Below are 17,579 nucleotides of genomic sequence, written 5' to 3'. Positions count from 1 at the left end.
CAGGAGGAGGTGGGGCCCATTTGCACCCGCCCAGTGCCTGCCCACAGCAGGACCCTCTGCTCTCCTTGACTGCTCAGCCACTTTCCGGACCATCCCGGCTTAGGGAGGGGGAGGAGCAGCCATACGTCAGAAGTCTGCCTGCACCAAGGAGGCATCGCAGGAGGCGGGCTGACCCTGGGACAGCACGCTCAGAGAGAGGATGGGTCACCAAACACTGCCATTCTGATCCTTTCTGGAGGCAGAGGGACCAGGGACTCGAGTATCAAAAACGTTTACACTGGAGTCCTAGCTCTGTCCCTGGCTTTTGGCTTCATTCTAGAAGAGCTCTGAGTCACATCAGGAGAAAAAAAAGAGAGAGATCCTCTTGTCCTCTGAGCGAGAGCAGGGGCCTGTGGGTTTGAGGTCGGAAAGGGCCCCGGGGGGCGCTGGACAGCGCATCTCCCCGAGAGCCTTCCCGGATCAGATCGGCCCTGAGAAGAGAGTGGGTTTTGTTCTACCTCTGCTCGCCTGAGAGCTTCTCCATTCTGTCCACCTCTGGGCTTGAAACGGTGGTTAGATAAACTGCCACAGGAGACATCACCACGGGGCTGACTGGACTGTAGGGTCTGCAGAAGTAAAGCACCCCTACCCACTCAGTGGCCCAGAAAGGAGGGTGCTGTGGGGACTACTGGTCAAGGGGTTGTGGATAATGGCCCTCACGTTTCTTCTCTGCACGTACAGTTTCAACCCCCCCGCACCAAAGCTCTTGCTGTGGGTGGGGTCACACAAGACCAGGGCTGACGTCAGCCCCAGCCAAGGATCCTCTGCAGCCCCCGATGGGCCCTGAGCATAGCCCAGAGGTGGGAAAACAGTTCCGGGTGCCCTTCTGGCCCTAGGTTTCTGTCTTTATCTGATAAAAAGCTGAATTCTTCCCCATTCTGGCCTGTGAGGATCCCAGGTCATTGGTCTGGAGGTTCAAGGTGGCCTGTTGATCCCGGGTGAATCCTGTGTGGACCTGCCCAGGTGGCTGGGGAAGCAGAGCTCCCAGGAGCCCTCCGCAGGCTCCTGGGCCTCTCCCAGGAAGGGCCTACGCTGCCTGCAGGCCTCTCGGACGCCAATGAGGCCAGAGCTCAGAGAGGCCTGGCTGCCTGACACTCTCAGCAGCTGGGTTTTGAAAAATAGTTTTCTTTATGAAAACAAGGTGACCATTTCCCTCTCTCCCTCATCCCCCTCATTGAACTCTGCTAGACACTGAGTTACTTTGATTCCTTCACCCTCAAGACAAGTGATGGGAGCAGAGGGTACCGGGGACAGGTATCTGCTCTCCTCCCCGCACTACCTAGAAAGCAGAGGCTCCATGCTGCAAGCTCCACAGGGCAGGTACGCCCTTCTCTGTGGCTGGGCCGTAGGCTGCCCTGGAAGGAGGTGTCCATACACCGCTCACCCCTGTACGGCAAGGTTCCCCCGGTCCCACCCAGCAAAGATCGTCCTGGGGTTCACCTGGGATTTAGTAAGAAAGGCATTTCTAGGACAGGGGATGCACTCCCAGGCAGGGGAGGGAGGGCTGGACTGACACTCGGCAGGCCTGAGCTCTTGTCTCAATCCTGTTACCAACAGCCACCCGCCTTGGGGAAGCCATCCAAAACTTCTCTGCGATTCTGATTCCTCACCCGGGACACGGAGGTCCGGCAAAACGACCTCCATTTTCAGCTTTGCTTCCCAGCTCCCACGTTCCGGGATTTTAGGAAAGGCTCTCCATGTAATCGCTGAGTAGTACAGTCTTTGCCTCACTGGCTGAACGTAACTTACGTCGTTCATTTATTCTTGAGAACATAATGGGACACCAGTCACTGACACCGGTCTTGGGCGGAATCTGTGATACTCTAGGACCTTCTTCTTCCTCCTCAGAGACCGCTGAGGTCTTAGGGGGTCAATGAGAACGCATGTCTGTGATGGGTGTCAGGGGTCAAAGTGGGTGGTTCAGACACAAAGATCAGGCCCTTCTGCTGGTGGGTCAGCCGTTGGTGTTGGCCGTCTCTGGGTGTCCTTTCTGCAGCGAGTTGGTGAGTGTAACCCAGGATCATGCAGGGAAACAGAGGAACAGAAAGCCTAGGCTGCTCCCCAGAACTCTGTATCCGTGCCCAGCTATCTTTCCAATTGGACGGAGGCGGGGACACTAGGGTTCCGAGGGGCTTCTGAGCCACCCACCCAGCTGGGACTGAATCTCTAATCTGGCAAGTTAGCTGTGTGAACTTGGGCAAGGAGACTAACCCAAATTCCTCATCTCTACAATGAAGACATACAGCCTGCCTCATAGAGGTGGTATACGGATTCGGTGACTTAACGTAGAGCATTTAGAACATGGCCTGGTACACAGTAGGTGGTCTATGTTAGATGATATTAATATTACTTCTCTAAAAAATGATTGCTGGCAATCTGAAGAGAAATACTCCATTCCTGACTTCTGTGTAAGCAAGAAGAGAACAGACATCTTCTTATTTCTGCTTCCTGACGAGTTCTTCCTAAGGGCAGACCACAGCTTAGTCCCATCACCTCATTTCCCTGCACTTCCAACTCCTCTGCCCTTTGGCCCAGCAACTTCCCTCGGCCAGGGAGCTCCTTACCTTGCAGAGGAAGCTTAGGATCCAGTCCCTTCACCCCGGGCCTCCCCATCCAACTCTGGGGCTCCTCCCTGTGGCTCAGGACCACCCGATTCTTTCCCCTGCTGTCCCTTCTGACCGTGCTCTCTCTCTGCCACCAGGACCCTGCTCCCTGTTCCTTGCCCCCTCGTGTTGCTGGGGCCAGAGCTGAAGGGGAGTAGAGAGAACGTTTCTCCTGGGGCTCCGTTCTCTCTTGGGCTTCTGGGTTGGAACTCAGAAGGCATTTTCTCCTTATCTACAGACGGTGGGTGGGCTCTCTGGGACACAGTCTAAGGTTCACCTCCCCAGGCAGACAGCATGTCTAACTTCTCTGGAAAGCAGGGAGTCCACAGGGGCACCATTTGCCAGTGTGTTGTTCCAGGATCTTTCTATGCACAGCTGGAGGCCCGTAATGTTAGTAGCAATCTCGGGAAGCAAGACCACTGCACAGTTTCTTGGATGCCACCCAACATGGTCTGCCTCTGAGCCAAAACAGCAACGTATGATTCCTCAGACCAGAAGTAAGAAATGCAAACAAGAGCCTCAACCAGCACCGGTCACCACCACCAAGCAGCAGTCTTGGTAGAACTCCCCGGGGAAAGCCCCACTGGTGTCTTTATCTGCTCCCAGGAGTCAACACCATCACCGTGTACATCCTCCGAAGCATGCACTATGGTCACCTGCACATGGTGCGTTGTCTGTGACGGCACCCACAGCACCACGATGAGCAGTGACCTCTGCCTTCTAAGAAACTACAAAGGCCGATGGATATAAAGCTACAGCAATACATGTGTTTTCCCACTGGAGCCTGGAATTGGTGCTTCCTGGTTATATCTGAAGAGCTCTTTAGGTGGGTTTAGCCAATGATGTACCCGTGCGCGCCTGTGCTCGCACATGCTCCTGGGTGCGGTAGATGGTGAGGACAGGTGATTTGTGTTGTGAGCCCGTGTATGCTAATTCAGAATAAGGATAAGCATAATGGGTGTGTGTATGCATACAGTAGAGTAGTGTGATTTTCACTGCATGTAAATAAAGCAAGGTCTGCAGACCGACTGGGACTCATCCAGCTCATATCCCACTGTCGCAAATAATGTCACAAAGAAAACCTCTGGGTAATAGTTAACATTCTCTCTTCTGCAAGCATACAGGGAGATGCAAATAAAAATGAACAACTGGATGAGTTTGCTGAAATGTAATTTCACATTTATATATTACACAAAACACACAATACTGGTTTAGCTAAATGAGAAATGTGATAGACACATACTTCTCTCCCTTATTGACCAAATACCTAGTCAAACACGGGCACAGTACGGTAACATCTCAGACTCATCATATTCCTAACTGGTAAGTTAAAAGGTTAACAGTTACCTTGTCTAGACAGCGCCTTGTCCAGAGATGTTCCATCTGTCCCATCACTAGCCTCAATCTTCCCCCATTCTTACAGATATTTGCATACTGCCTATTGCTGTCAAGGTCATGTGACCACTAGGCTACAAAATTGGGATTAAAAATACAAGCGTTGAACTCCTGGTTTACTGCTCTTGCCACATTACCACTCTACCATCAGCAGATTCAATGAGAAAGGAATTCAGTAAATGCGCTAGTTGATATCAGGTCTTACCCCTCAAGGGAGTTAATTTTCAAAAGTCTACACTCTCTCTGAGGACTGATAGACATCCCAACCCAGGGGCAGGGTCAACGTGAAGTCAGGGCAGAGGCATCAGCAGGTGGGGCCCCAAGAAGACGTGTTTGCAAATTCCAGTGCCATTGCTATGGTAGCTGCCAATTCCCCTGGCACCTTCCCTCACTGTGCTACTCACGGGACAAACCCTAAGGCAGCGCCCTACAAGGTTTACTCTACATCAGGCCAACCGGGCACCCGGAGCCCAATCCGCCTAATGACTCTGGCTAGTCGGGGCAGGTGGGCTTCTGCCCTTGAGAGTGACTTGTGTTAAGTGGGAGAGTCCAGGGTTCCTCAAGTCTGCGCCACACACGGAGACTTGAGGGCTAAAGATTTCCCTGCTCTCAGACCTGCCATCTCAAGATTACCGTCTAGGAGCCAGATGGATGGGGTGCATTCTGTGAACTCATTCCCCTCTCACGGACCTTTGGGTTTTGCACAGAGCACATAACCCGGGGAATTCCTCTGGCTACATCAGTCAGGGCTCTGGCCCCATCTCGCTGGGGAACTCGTGTCTTCTCCCTGATTTAGTGTGGCTCCCTCTGGTCACACAGGTCAGTCTGCTTGCCTTGTCTGTGACACTTTCCCAGCCCAGGGCCTTGGCGTATTCCAGCCTGTGAGGTTTGGCAGAACACACGCTCTTATCTGTCAGGGGACCCCAATCTGGACAGTCCAGCCTTATTCAGGAGACCCAGCCTTCCGAGGAGGCAACTCTCCGGGGTTCTTTTCTGAACAAGATGTCCCTTTATGAAGCTCCCTAGCCTTTAAAGCACCAGCACTGATGGTGGCAGATATCAAGGACTCACAGGGTTCCTTAATTTTTCAATCCCAACCTGTGCTGCCCAGATGCAGTCTTTCTGCCATCTGTCAGGTCAGTTACAACGCGCTGTTATTATTCTGAGCTACACAATGTTGGCCCCCACCTACCCGAAAGCAAGAAATTTGGCTGATTGATTTAGTCATTCTGTTCATATAAACGAATCCAGTCGTACAGCTGTTTCTGATTAGCCAACGCACTCCTGGAGTTATATACAAATAATTTTATAATGAACTCAGCAACGGCAAGGACAGAAGAAATGGAATCTAGTCTCACCTCCCAGAAAAACAAGCGGAAGCAGCAGGGCAGGGGCTTTCAACAATGCTCTGGATTGGAATTCCTATCTGCTGTGATTCATTTTTCCTCTGGACGTGATTCAGAATAACTTACACCTGATGCTCTCAAAGAACCTTTGTCTTCAGACTTTTGGATTCGAGAAGGATGCCTCACTAGCCTTGCAAGCTTAAAATGCCTTTAAAATTTCCCATCTTTGCATATTGTTTTTGTTTTTTCCATCAAAACATTTATATTTCGTGAGACCATTCCTTTTAGAAGGAAGACATTAAGATTGCGAGGTCCATATTTACCTTATTATAAATAGAAATCAAGTGTTTTGTTTAGTTTCAATGTAGAGTGATTAAGTTCAGTGAGCTTGGGTTCAAGTTTTCTTCTCCAGTTCTGTAAGAAATCCTATGCACATTAGAAAGCTGAGGAAAAGGCAGAGCATGAATAATTCAAATGAATAGTTAAAAAAAAAAAAAAAAGGTAAAGATAGTGACAAGTGCTCCCTAAAGAAATAAATCTGAAACAAAACAGGAAAAAGAGATTGGAAATTTAATACTGCTAAAATGAATTAAGCTGGCAAGAATATGGGAAAATATATAATTTCCTATCGTGTGAGTCAAACTAATAATTACTGTAACTTTTGGAAAGTAATACCACTTTGGGGATTCTGACAGAAGCGAAAGCTTCTGTGTGTTAGCAGAGTCGAGCTCACATACAAGGATATTCAGAGAACTGGTGCATTAGCACCCAACTTGAGCCAATCTGATTAAGTAAGCAGCCATGACATAAGTGAGTTTTTCATTTGGAGAGGAAGTCTATAGCATTTTGTTATGTTGGTAAAAAAATCTCCTGGATATCAAAAAGGTATCTGCATCCGGATGTTTATTGTAGCATTATTTAAAATAGCCAAAATTTTGAAACAACCCAGGTGTCTATCAACAGATGAATGGATAAAGAAGACATGGTATATATACACAATGAAATATTTTTCCACCAAGAGAAAAAGGGAAATCCTGTCATTTGTGACAGCGTGATGGATCTGAGGGTGTTAAGCTAAGTGAAATAAATGAGACAGAAAAAGACAAGCACTGCATGATTTGACCCATATGTGGAGTCTTAAAAAGCTCCCCTCACAGAAACACAGTAAAATGGTGGTTACCAGAGCCTGGGAGGTGGGGGAATTGGGGAGATGATGGTTGAAGGGTACAGACGTGCATTTAGAAGACCCAATGAACTGTATTGTGATTATACCCTGTTTCCCCCAAAATAAGACAGTGTCTTACATTAATTTTTGCTCCCAAAGATACGCTAGGTCTTATTTTCAGGGGATGTCTTATTTTTCCATGAAGAAGAATATGGTACACATTTATTGTTAAATGAAAATAAAGGAAATTTAGTACCTGTATACGGTACAGTAGTACGGTAGTTGTCAACACAAACCAGACAAACTGTGAATCCTACAGTATCAAGAATTTACTCATTTATTCAGTGACAATCATGTCATCATCTTCTGGAACATCATCATAACAATCCAATTCCTGACTTTCCTGGTGAATTTCTTGTGACTCCATTTCTTTCAGAATCAGTGGACCAAATCTCTCATGTTTAGCCTAAGGGGGGCCTTATTTTCAGGGAGATGCCTTGTATTTCACTCAGAAGGAAACCTGTAAGTAGGTCTTATTTTCGGAGGATGTCTTATTTTCGGGGAAACACGGTAGTTAACAACACTGTATTATCCTATATTATAAAAGCCTAATATGCAAATCAACTGAACGGCAGAATCAGCAGTCTATGGGGGGTGGGGCTGGCAAGCTGGCAGTGCCAGGGCAGCCAAGGTGGGTGCCAGCGGGCAGAGGGAGAGGACAACAATGTGATGGGGGAGGGGAGAGGGAGGCGACCAGTGATAGAAGAGCAATCGGGAGGCAGGGCTGGCCACTCACCACAGAGGGAGGCCAATGGAGCAGTGATGGCAGGCGGCAGTGGGGCCGGCTGCTCACTCGTTAGCACCGTCCCCTGATCGGACCACAGGTAACCTCCCTCAGAGGGAGGCCAGATGGGGAGCGGGCCCACGCAGTCAGCTGGACATCCCCCAAGGGCTCCTGGACTGCGAGAGGGCACAGGCCTGGCTGAGGACACCCCTACCCCTCGCTGAGTTCATAAATTTTCGTGCGCTGAGCCTCTAGTACTATATACCTGAGAGCTGCTAAGAGACTCTATCTTAAATGTTCTCACCATAAAAAGGAATGATAATTATATGACATGAAAGGTGACAGCTTATGCTATGGTGGTAATCATACTGTAATACAGAAACATATCAAATCATCACAGACCGGCTGGTGTGGCTAAGTGGTTGAGCATTGACTGATGAACCAACTGGGTTATTTCTTAAATGCATAGAAACCTACTAGCATCCTGGTCCTACTAGGTACTATGAGGCATTGCTAAATAAATTGCTCTACTCTTTTTTAAAAGGTTTTAGAGGCCTTCGACTACTTTGCCTTTTCTAGACCCTCAAAATTCAAATTAGAAACTTCAGTACCATAGGAAAGCTTGTCTTGGTGTTCCCCAGCCTGAGATCTGGGAAAGACAACTAGAATAGTTCTCTTCTACTCTCCCTCCCCACACCCCTCTCAGTCCATCACTTCGGTCCTTCCTGGAGGTCCCTCCCCCAGCACTCACATGTGCTGCTTCCCGGTCCTAGGCCTGTTAACAGCCCATGTTTTCCCTCTTATATCTCAGACAGATCTGACTGTCTCCATCATTTAAATATCCATCCGCGTAACACAAGACTGTTGTGGTTAAGACACTGAGCTCACAGTTTACATTCTCAGGGGGAAAAAATAGCTAAGTACATGTTTCCTCAAGATCTGCTCCAAGGTGCCCTGAACGTCTTCCTGTGGCTCCAAAGGTTGCGGGTTCGATTTCCAGTCAGGACACTTGCCTGGGTTGTGGGCTCAATCCTTTGTAGGGGACGTGTAGGAGGCAGCAGATTGTTATTTCATTCTCACAAGTTTCGCTCTCACATCAGTGGTTGATGTTTCTCTCCCTCCCTCTTACTTCACTCTCTAAAAATCTATTTAAAATAGTTAAAAAGAAGGAAGGAAGGAAGGAAGGAAGGAAGGAAGGAAGGAAGGAAGGAAGGGAGGGAGGGAGGGAGGGCGGGAGGGAGGGAGGGAGGGAGGGAGGGAGGGAGGGAGGAAGGATGGACGGACAAGATTTTCTCCAAGGTCTGAAGGTTCTCTGCTTTCAAAATTTATTCTGCTGGGGCTGGGGGTTGGGAGAGTCTCAGGGTTTCCTAAAATACTATTTGATAAAATGTTCAACACTTCAGCTTTGCATCACTCTAAGATGTACCAGATTTCTCTCTTGGCCCCACCCAGCCCTAAATTCTCCAGTCCACAGATAAAAATCTCCTGCGTATGTGTCTATAGAAAAATGCTTGGGAGGTTTCAGAAACGGGCTGAGGAGACACACAAGTGTTGGAAAAACATGAAATTCAACCAACTGCTCATTTGGCCTGTGGATGCCAACAAAATGACTATATTTATTCTGTCACTGAATTGGTTGGTTGTTTGACTTGACTCAATGGATTGATTGTTTGGGCATCATTAGCAAGAGCTAACAGGTGAGCTGATGGTCACTGAACTGGCAGTGCCAACTCTAATGGGTGACTATGAATAACTAATAATGCACCAGTCACACAGCTCCATCCCTACAGCAGAAGTGCTACAGCTGTTAAGAACACAGTAGCAGTATAGTAGCACTATGTTATAAGGTGTACACATTACATGCCTTTAAAGGAATCAAGTATGAGGATTTACTAGAAGAGGCAGGAACTGACTCGTGGAGAAGAGAGCATTTTGGCTCTTGAAAAGAAATGTTTTTACAATGTGAACCATGTTGAAATGAAGCTACTAAACTAGCGAAATGTGCAGGTGATTGTGTTTCTTGTTCATTTTACTGTACCTATATTCTCTATTTATCAAGTATTAGCCAAGTCTATTATTTGTCTTCTTAAAAAGTATTTGTGGCCCATGAAGAATCTATAGGATTCAACATGCAGCGAAAAGAAGTAGCTGTGCGGGGAGAAGAACTGGCAAAGCAAAAGCACACAGATGGGGAGAGGAAAGACCCCCTACGGGAAAAGGGGTGTGCAATGCCGCCAGAGGGGGAACGAAGGGTGAGAAGCGCAGGATTTGGGATCAGACTGCCCCCGGTCTGAATACTGGTTACTTCACTGGCTGTGTGACCTTGGGCGAGTGAACTCACTTCTCTTAGCCTCAGGTGCCATGCTAATGAGCAGGACCTCTCACAGGGCTGTGAGACCAAAAGTTATTCAATTAAATGACAAACAGTAAGTGGTAATGTTGGGGGGGGGGGGGGGGTGGAAAGGAAGGAAAATAAGGCAAGTGGATAGGAAGGAAAGAGAGACTCTTTTAAAAGCTTGGCTCGGATCATAGTTTTGAAAATCCAATTCACTTAATTTAATATAACTAAGAGATCAAAGAAAATTAAAAAGAAGAAATTGAGTTACCCTGGAAAGGTGGCTTATTAGATGGGGGGGAAAAATATATCCACAGTAAGCAATGCTAAAATGTTAAATTTGTACAACATGTTTTTACGAAATGAGCCATGTTTATTGAAACTTCTAAACTAATGAAAATGGTAGGTAATCGTGTAGGCTATTTATATTAGTTGTATTTTTCTTTTATTGAGTAGGAGCAAAGTCAATTTATAACTAATATGAAGACTAATAGCGAGCGTGTTTCCGATCAATCAAAGTTCCCTGGCCATGAAAGAACACAAAGGCAGCGGGATGTCCATCCCACAGGCTCAGGTGCTACCCCTGTGACCAAAGCTGTCTGTGGGGACAGGCAGTCCCACTGGCCACCCCATAGTGACAGGGACACTGCGTGATGGCCACAGTGTGGTACCCTGACACTTCCTGGTGCCGAAGGGCCAGGAAAGCAGCAGCCTCTGGTTCCCAGCCCTTCGTCTGCCCCGATGATCTCGGCAGAGTAGGCTGCCCTGGGGAAGCAGACACCGAGGGCTGGGAGCCCCAAGGACTGAGATTCTGTTCTGTGAGATTCCTTCCTCACTGTTAAGAGAATACATGAGGTGACGGGTGTGAAGCTCTCAGTAGACTACAGACAGCTAAGGGATTGGTGGAAACGTTAATTTATATAAAAAGCAGTTCCTCTTTTTGTACTTCTGTGTGGAAAGAGGAATCGCAACACTGCCTCATACAAGCGAACACTGATGCGAGCAATAACAACCCACAAATACCGACCCGCAGCACATCTGCTGCGTGTCCCACATCCATGACTTCCTCCCACGCTCAGAACAAGGTAGGTTTTACAGGTAAAGAAGCAGAGGCCGCAGAACTTGTAAATGACAGCGGGTTGGGACTGCAGGGAAGCAAGGCCTGTCCAAATTCCTGGCCCGAACTTTAACCTTTAGCAGCTCTGCCCTCGGCCTCACGTCAGCATCCCCAGGGGGGCTTTCAAAACCTAGATTCCTGGGCCTCACAGAATCAAACTTTTATAAACTTCCAGGCACGCCCATGGCTAAGGACCAGCATACTTCAATGACTGGTTAAAGCGTGTGGAGCGGAATCACATTACTCAACTAACTGAAGGTATTCCGGGGGCTTTGGTGAGCCTAGAGTTTTTGTTATTCCGAAGTACACAAGAGACGGAATTCGTGATTTTGACAGATGTTGGGCCGGGCAGCACCATGAGGCCCAGTGAGAAGTGTTCACTGGTCACAGGGAGGCAGGCCCCGAACTGCTCCTCAGCGGCAGCAGGGGAAGGCGGAGCACCATGCACACTCTGCCTGGAGCGTAGCAGACACTTAATAAACGCTTGTTCAATGGACCAGCAAATGAGGGAAGGGCCGACCCCCTCCAGCTGGATGTAATTGCACTCTCCTCTACATTCCCTGTATTTGATCTGTACTGTTTGGTTTTTTTTTAACCTTATTTACAACATTCTGTCGTGCATGCCTGCTGCTTGAAACCATGTCTCATTTCTACCAGAAGGTAAGCATCCGGGGGGAGGGGGGGGGGGCAAACGTCACCTCTTTCTGAGCGAAGTGTCCCCCTTTACTCTTAGCACAGGGCACAGCAGGGGCCCCCGGCAGGGGCCCTCGGTGCTGGATGAGTGTCTGGCTCGATGCCACCCGTGGCCTGGTTCACATGTGTGGGCAGCGGCTGTGCACGAGGAATAAGCGTCTCACGCCTTCCCATGCCACGGCGGAAACTGTGGGTGCTGAGCCTCTGCGTAGAGGTCCCTGGCAGCATGGCAGACCTCCCTGGCGGGCAGGCTTCAGGAAGACCACGGCTCCGGGAGGTAAAACCCCAAATATCCGGTGCTTAACAGTGAAGACATTATAGCAACAAGTAACAGGTACTCCGGTTTGATTTTGTTCTCCTGATGTGCACTGTAGAAAACATATATGTCTCTAAAAATTACAACCTGAAACATCCAAAGACAGTGACACAGACCCAGAAACCCACCAAAGAGGGTTCATCCCTGGCTAGAGGACCAGAGGCAGTAAACCTAAAAGATGAGGCCAGACAACCTTCTCTTCGCTGCCCCCGTCCTGCTGTTGTCTCGGTGCTAACACTGCGCGGTGTCTGGGGGGCTCCCTCTGGCCTGGGCAGTGCTGCCTTTGGCGGTTTCACACCCACTGCCACACTTGGTCCGCATATCTTGGGGTTTTTAGTAGCGTCTGCAGAGTGTACTCTGCATACTTACTCCACAGCTCAGGAAAGGGCGTCTGCAGAGGGCTGGGGATCTGGTCCCTGACAAGCTCAACCTTGTGGGGATAAGGGCAGGTACAGACACACAGCAAAAGGAGAAGGCTGTGCCTTGAACACCGTGAAGATAAAAAATGCTGATGTGAGTTTCTTTTTTTTTTTTAATGTTTTTGTTGATTTTAAAGAGGGGAAGGGAGAGGGAGAGAGAAACATTGATGTGATGTGAGGAACATTGATCCAATGCTTCCCACATGTACCCAGACCAGCGATGGAACCTGACCCGGGAATCCAGCTGGCTATCCTTCCGCACAGGGGAGATCGCTCAAGCAACGGAACCACACCAGTCAGGGTGATGCAGGGTTCCTTCGCCTCGAGAAGTAAAAAAAAAAATGTGATTTATAAAAACAGAAATGGAAAATTTCTCAAAATTATTTTAGTAATGATAGAAAAAGAGCATTTTTGAAAAGGAAAAATATGCCAATGCATCCAAACGAAACTACTGTTGTTTGACATTGCCTTTGGAAACCGGCAAAAGAACACACACACACACACACACACACACACACACACACACACACACACACCCGCCCCACGGCGCTCTGCCCGGGCCTCCCGGCTGCACCGCCTGGAGTCTGGGGTTACCTGGTGTCAGCAGTTGGGGTGTGAGATCCAGGGACTATCCAGGGGACAACAGGGACACACAGTTTTCAGAAAAAAGGGACCAGGTCCGCCCAATCTGACAACTGGAGAGGCTCCCTGGACAATTGAGGCAGTCTACGGCCAGGAGCCCAGCCCGGGAGGACGGCTCCTCTGGGATTAGGCAGGACCAGGGATCTGGCCAGGTTGGGTTCCTCACACAGACACACCCTTTGTTCGTCCCAAACAGTTCGCTGTCTAAGCACCAGTTTAAGATCTGCCCCCCCACCCCCCACCCCCTTACTGCCCTCCTCTCCCCCAGCCCCACGACTTGGGCAGCTGGTTCTTCTTACACTTGCAACTTTCGTTAACTGTTCTTTTAAAATAAAAGACTTATTTTAATAGGAAAAAGTGGTGGGGGGGGGGGTGGAGGCTGCAGTGCAGCTGTCGCGAAGTTCGGGGAGAGGCGGGAGGAAAGGCGCGGACCGGACCGAGGTGCCCCAGGTCCGCACACACACTAACGCGCGCCCAGCACGGCCGCAGGGCGAGCATCGGCTGGGGCCGCCGCGGGAGGCCAGCGGGGAGGCCGGCGTGCGGGGCGGGCACGGTCCCCGGCGGCGGAAAAGGCGCGGCAGCTCCCTGGCACGCACTGCGCCCCGGGGTGCCCCCAGTCCCATCGGCCGGGCTGGGGCGCAGATGCGGCCCAGGCTCATCCCCGCGAAGCCCCCGTCGCGGTTCACCACGGCGCCCACGGCCCCGAGTGCCCCCCGGCCGGCTGGGGTCCCCGGAGCCCAGGCAGGAGCGCGCCCGCGCCCGGAGCCCGGCTCCCCGCGGCCCCTTCCTTCCCGCCCCGCCGGCCGGACGGGCAGGGCACGCGGGCCGCGGGGCCGGGGACGCGCCCCTCCCGGGCTGTGCCCGCGCCCACTCCTCCCGCCGCCGCCGCCCCGACGCCCCCGCCCGCGCCCCCCCAGCGCCCAGCCGCGTCCCCGCCCTCAGTCCCCCCGGGGGTCCCGGGCAGCCGCGGGGGTGCCCGCGGTCCCTCCCCGGAGACCCGGGACCAGGGGCGCCCGAGGCGGCGGCCGCGCGCCCCTTACCGCGCAGCGTCTCCGGGCGGCTCCAGGGCGCCGCGGCGCGCCGGGCATTTTTCTGGGAAACTTCTCCCCCGTCTGCGGGGCAGGCTGAGCCGCGGGGCAGGAAAAGCGCTCAGCGCTGGGAGGCTGCGACCATCCGGGAACTTCCCGACGATGTGAACCCTCCCCCCGGGCTCCCGGTCCCCCGCCCCGCCCTGCGGCCTCGCCACTGTGGACGAGCCGCGAGGCCGCCGCTGGCCCCGGGCCTGTCCCCGGGGCGTCCCGCCAGCCCGCGCGGCTCCGAGGCGCAGCCCGCGAGGGCCTCGGTGCCCCCGGAGCGGGGGGCGGGCGCGAGGGGGTTAGAGTCCCGGAGGGGTGTGTGGGTCCAATCGCAGTGGGGGACACTGCGGCTTTTGCAGAGGAGCTGGTAACTGGAAGGGGTGTCCAACCGAGGCCCTTCCCCCAAAGATTGCATCCTTTCCAGCTTTCCGCCGCCGGGGCTCCCCGGCCCCCCTTCATTAACCCCTTCCCCCCTGCTTCCCCGGGCGAAAGCTTTAAATTCACATTGATTTTTTTTTTAAATGAATTTTAAAATGGAGTGGAACCCACTGTTAAACTTAAAAATTAAAAGACCAAAGTGAGAGGCAACGAGCATTTCTTGGAGAACCCAAAGGACAGCACTTTGAGAAGCACTGATTCCTGTAGAAACATATCCAAATAGTGTTTCCACTAGGGGGTGGAGGCAAGGGGTTTTTATGAGAAAGGGAAGGGGAATAATGACCTGAATAGAAAGAACTTCTATTGGTGTTAACAAGTCAAGGAAAGAATTTCAGTAGATACAAAGAGGCTTAGCTATTCTTTACACATGATGGTGCTAATTCTAAAGAATGGCTTTCATTTTCAGTGTCTGCTTTCCTGTTACCATGTTTCCCCGAAAATAAGACATCCTCCGAAAATAACATGTAGCGCAATGAAAGATAAGACATCCCCTGAAAATAAGATCTAGCGCAACTTTGGGAGAAAAAAATTAATATAAGACACTGTCTTATTTTCGGAGAAACAGGGTAGCTTTGCAAATAGCTTTAGAATAGAGTGTTGGTTTGACCTAAAGTTTGTTTTGCCCAATTTAAACATTCCAAAGGTTTGAGACATAAGACAGGTAAGGCAGTTCTGGGGTAGCAGTTTGGAGGTGGGTCCATTTATGTTATTGAATACTTTTCACATTTCTCCTGTTTGATGATCTTTCTTTGAAAGCACCTCTCCAACCACTGGAAAGCAAAACCGATCCGTTATGAAAAGGACGGTATCATCTCATCGGCGCTCCATTGTTAGAAAGTCTCATTCCTGTTAGGTTGTGATTTGCGTCAGAGGGAAAGATCTTTCTTTACGAGCCTGGGCCACGTTTCAGCAACCAGAATGCCAGAACAGCCCTGGCCATGGCTCAGCAGTCCTTACACCAAAAGTCTGAGCATTCAGTTCCCCGTCAGGGCACATGAGCTTTACCATCATGAACTTTTAAGGACAGAAATCTTCTGTAATTTCTAGAGGCTTCTCATATGACCTCCCAGAGGCCCCTGTAATCACCTGAAAACGTTAAGCAACCATCATCTGGGCGGTGTCTTTATAGCGTCGAGCTATGCAAAACCAAGTTTTATAACAGCAAAATTTTCTATAATAGCAAACAAAGTGACAAGTCCAATTTGGAGATCTGAACCAGGAGGCAAGGCCTGCAGTCCGCCAGCTGAAGATATCAAAGAACGATGGCTACCAGTGGGCACTGTATTTAATCATTCAGTTTGTGCCCAGATCTTATTGAGTTCCACTTGTACTTCACCAGAGGTGTTTTATCCAAGTATATATTGTATAATAAGTAAGTATTAACAGTAAAGCAAAACCCACCTTCTTTAGCAAGAATATGGTTGAGAGCAATTATGTTGTCTAATACAACTTGTCCAGGGAATGTAAGGATTTTTTTTTTCTTGGGTGGCTATATTTTTGGTGGTAGATACAACAGTACCTTCTAAGGTTTTGATAAGTTCCTGATCACGTGTTTATTCACTGCAACCCTGGCCCAAGGAAAAAGAATTCTTTGGAATCTGACCTTTGCAGGGGTTGGCATCACCAGGAATCGAACGCCCTTAACTATGTGTCCAACGAGTTGCATGTTCTGACCTATGAAGTAGGTTCAATGAAGATGCCCATTGATGCATTATCTTTCCAGGTAGAAATTTATGGGGAAAAGGAAACAATAACTATTATAGTGAGTGCTTAGATTCTCATATTACTTGTGAGATAGGAAGGAACTTAAAAAAAAAAAAAGGGGGGGGGGGTTAGATTATATAAGCCTACTCCAGAATTTTGGGTTAACTGTCCACAACAGATGCTGTCTGATTCACTTCCCAGTGATTTTTAATTTTAATTCCTCTGTTACGGACAGTCCAGTTTGGGTGCACGAACTTCCTTTACATGGGAAACATGAACCCAGGAGTCAACACCCTTAAAATTGGCAGCCCATGGGTTAGTTAAGAATGGTTCAATCCCCATGTGGGCTGCAGGTATTTTTTAATATATATATTTTATTGATTTTTTAATACAGAGAGGAAGGGAGAGGGATAGAAAGTTAGAAACATCTATCAGCTGCCTCTTGCACACCCCCTACTGGGGATGTGCCCACAACCAAGGTCCATGACCTTGACTGGAATCGAACCCGGAATCCTTGAGTCCATAGGCCGACGCTCTATCCACTAAGCCAAACCAGTAAGGGCTGGGCTGCAGGTTTTATTTATCTGGGGAACGTCCTTACGGACATGAAAGGATTTGTGCATCATTTAGTAATCTATATATAGATTTATATATTATATATATAGTGAGGATTAAAAAATTAATAATTAAAAAAAAAGATACGTCTGTTTAAATTAGCATTAATATCAAATATTTCCCCAGAACCTGAAAACATTTGGGTTAGTTTCTGCTATGTTTCTTAATTTATGTAAGTGGTTTTAATTTTTTACAGCCAATTAAACAGAGCTCTTTGCAAACCAATTTTAGTAATATCCTCTGGAGGTAGACAGACACACACATAAATAGACAGGTGCAACCAGAGACCTGATATTTTCTCTTTAAAATTTCAGCCATGAGCCCTGGCCAGTGTGGCTCATGGGGGGGCGTCCTCCAGTGAGCCAGGAGGTTGTCGATTCCATTCCTGGTCAATGGTACATGCCCCGGCTGTGGCTGGATCCCCACTAGGGGGCATGCAGGAGGTATTTTCTCTCCCTCTCTCTTACTCTCTAAAAAATCAATAAACTATAAAAAAAAAAAAAAAAAAAAGTCAAAGGAGTTGTATGTGTGGACGGAAAGGGCAGCGTGCTAACCTGACAAGCTCAAAGGAGGCCTGCATGGCCGTCTTTCAAACTCAGAGACCTAAAGTAACCCCAAAGGATGGTCTGAAACTAAACCTTAACTAAAAGCAGTTATGGTGGGCAGTTACATCCTAGGCCAGTATCTTCACTGACAAGGTCAACCTTTACCTTAACTGGGCCCATCTGTCTTTTTGCCTCTATAATAACATACCCTTTGAAATGTCTGGGTAACTGTACATTCCCTTTTTCTGGCCCCCTTGGGGCACAACCAAGGACAAATACCACAAATTTCTTCATTATCATGTTAATTGTTCCTGCACCCACCTAACTATGTGTCTGTCATTTTACTT

At 49.2% G+C, this 17,579-nt stretch overlaps 1 protein-coding gene across 3 annotated transcripts in view; it reads right to left on the bottom strand.

Moving 5' to 3' along the window:
• The window catches only part of WIPF1 (WAS/WASL interacting protein family member 1), a 104,153-nt gene extending 90,087 nt beyond the window's left edge, over positions 1 to 14,066 (bottom strand). For all 3 annotated transcript variants that reach the window (XM_036421964.2, XM_036421963.2, XM_045575668.1), the window contains exon 1: positions 13,895 to 14,066. The gene's annotated coding sequence lies outside the window, so the exon portion shown is untranslated. The remainder of the gene's footprint in view (positions 1 to 13,894) is intronic.
• Between the last annotated feature and the right edge of the window lie 3,513 nt (positions 14,067 to 17,579).

The sequence above is a fragment of the Pipistrellus kuhlii genome, unplaced genomic scaffold, assembly GCF_014108245.1.
Source record: "Pipistrellus kuhlii isolate mPipKuh1 unplaced genomic scaffold, mPipKuh1.p scaffold_m20_p_7, whole genome shotgun sequence".
Lineage (NCBI taxonomy): Eukaryota > Metazoa > Chordata > Mammalia > Chiroptera > Vespertilionidae > Pipistrellus > Pipistrellus kuhlii.
This window is presented reverse-complemented; position numbering and strand designations above follow the sequence as displayed.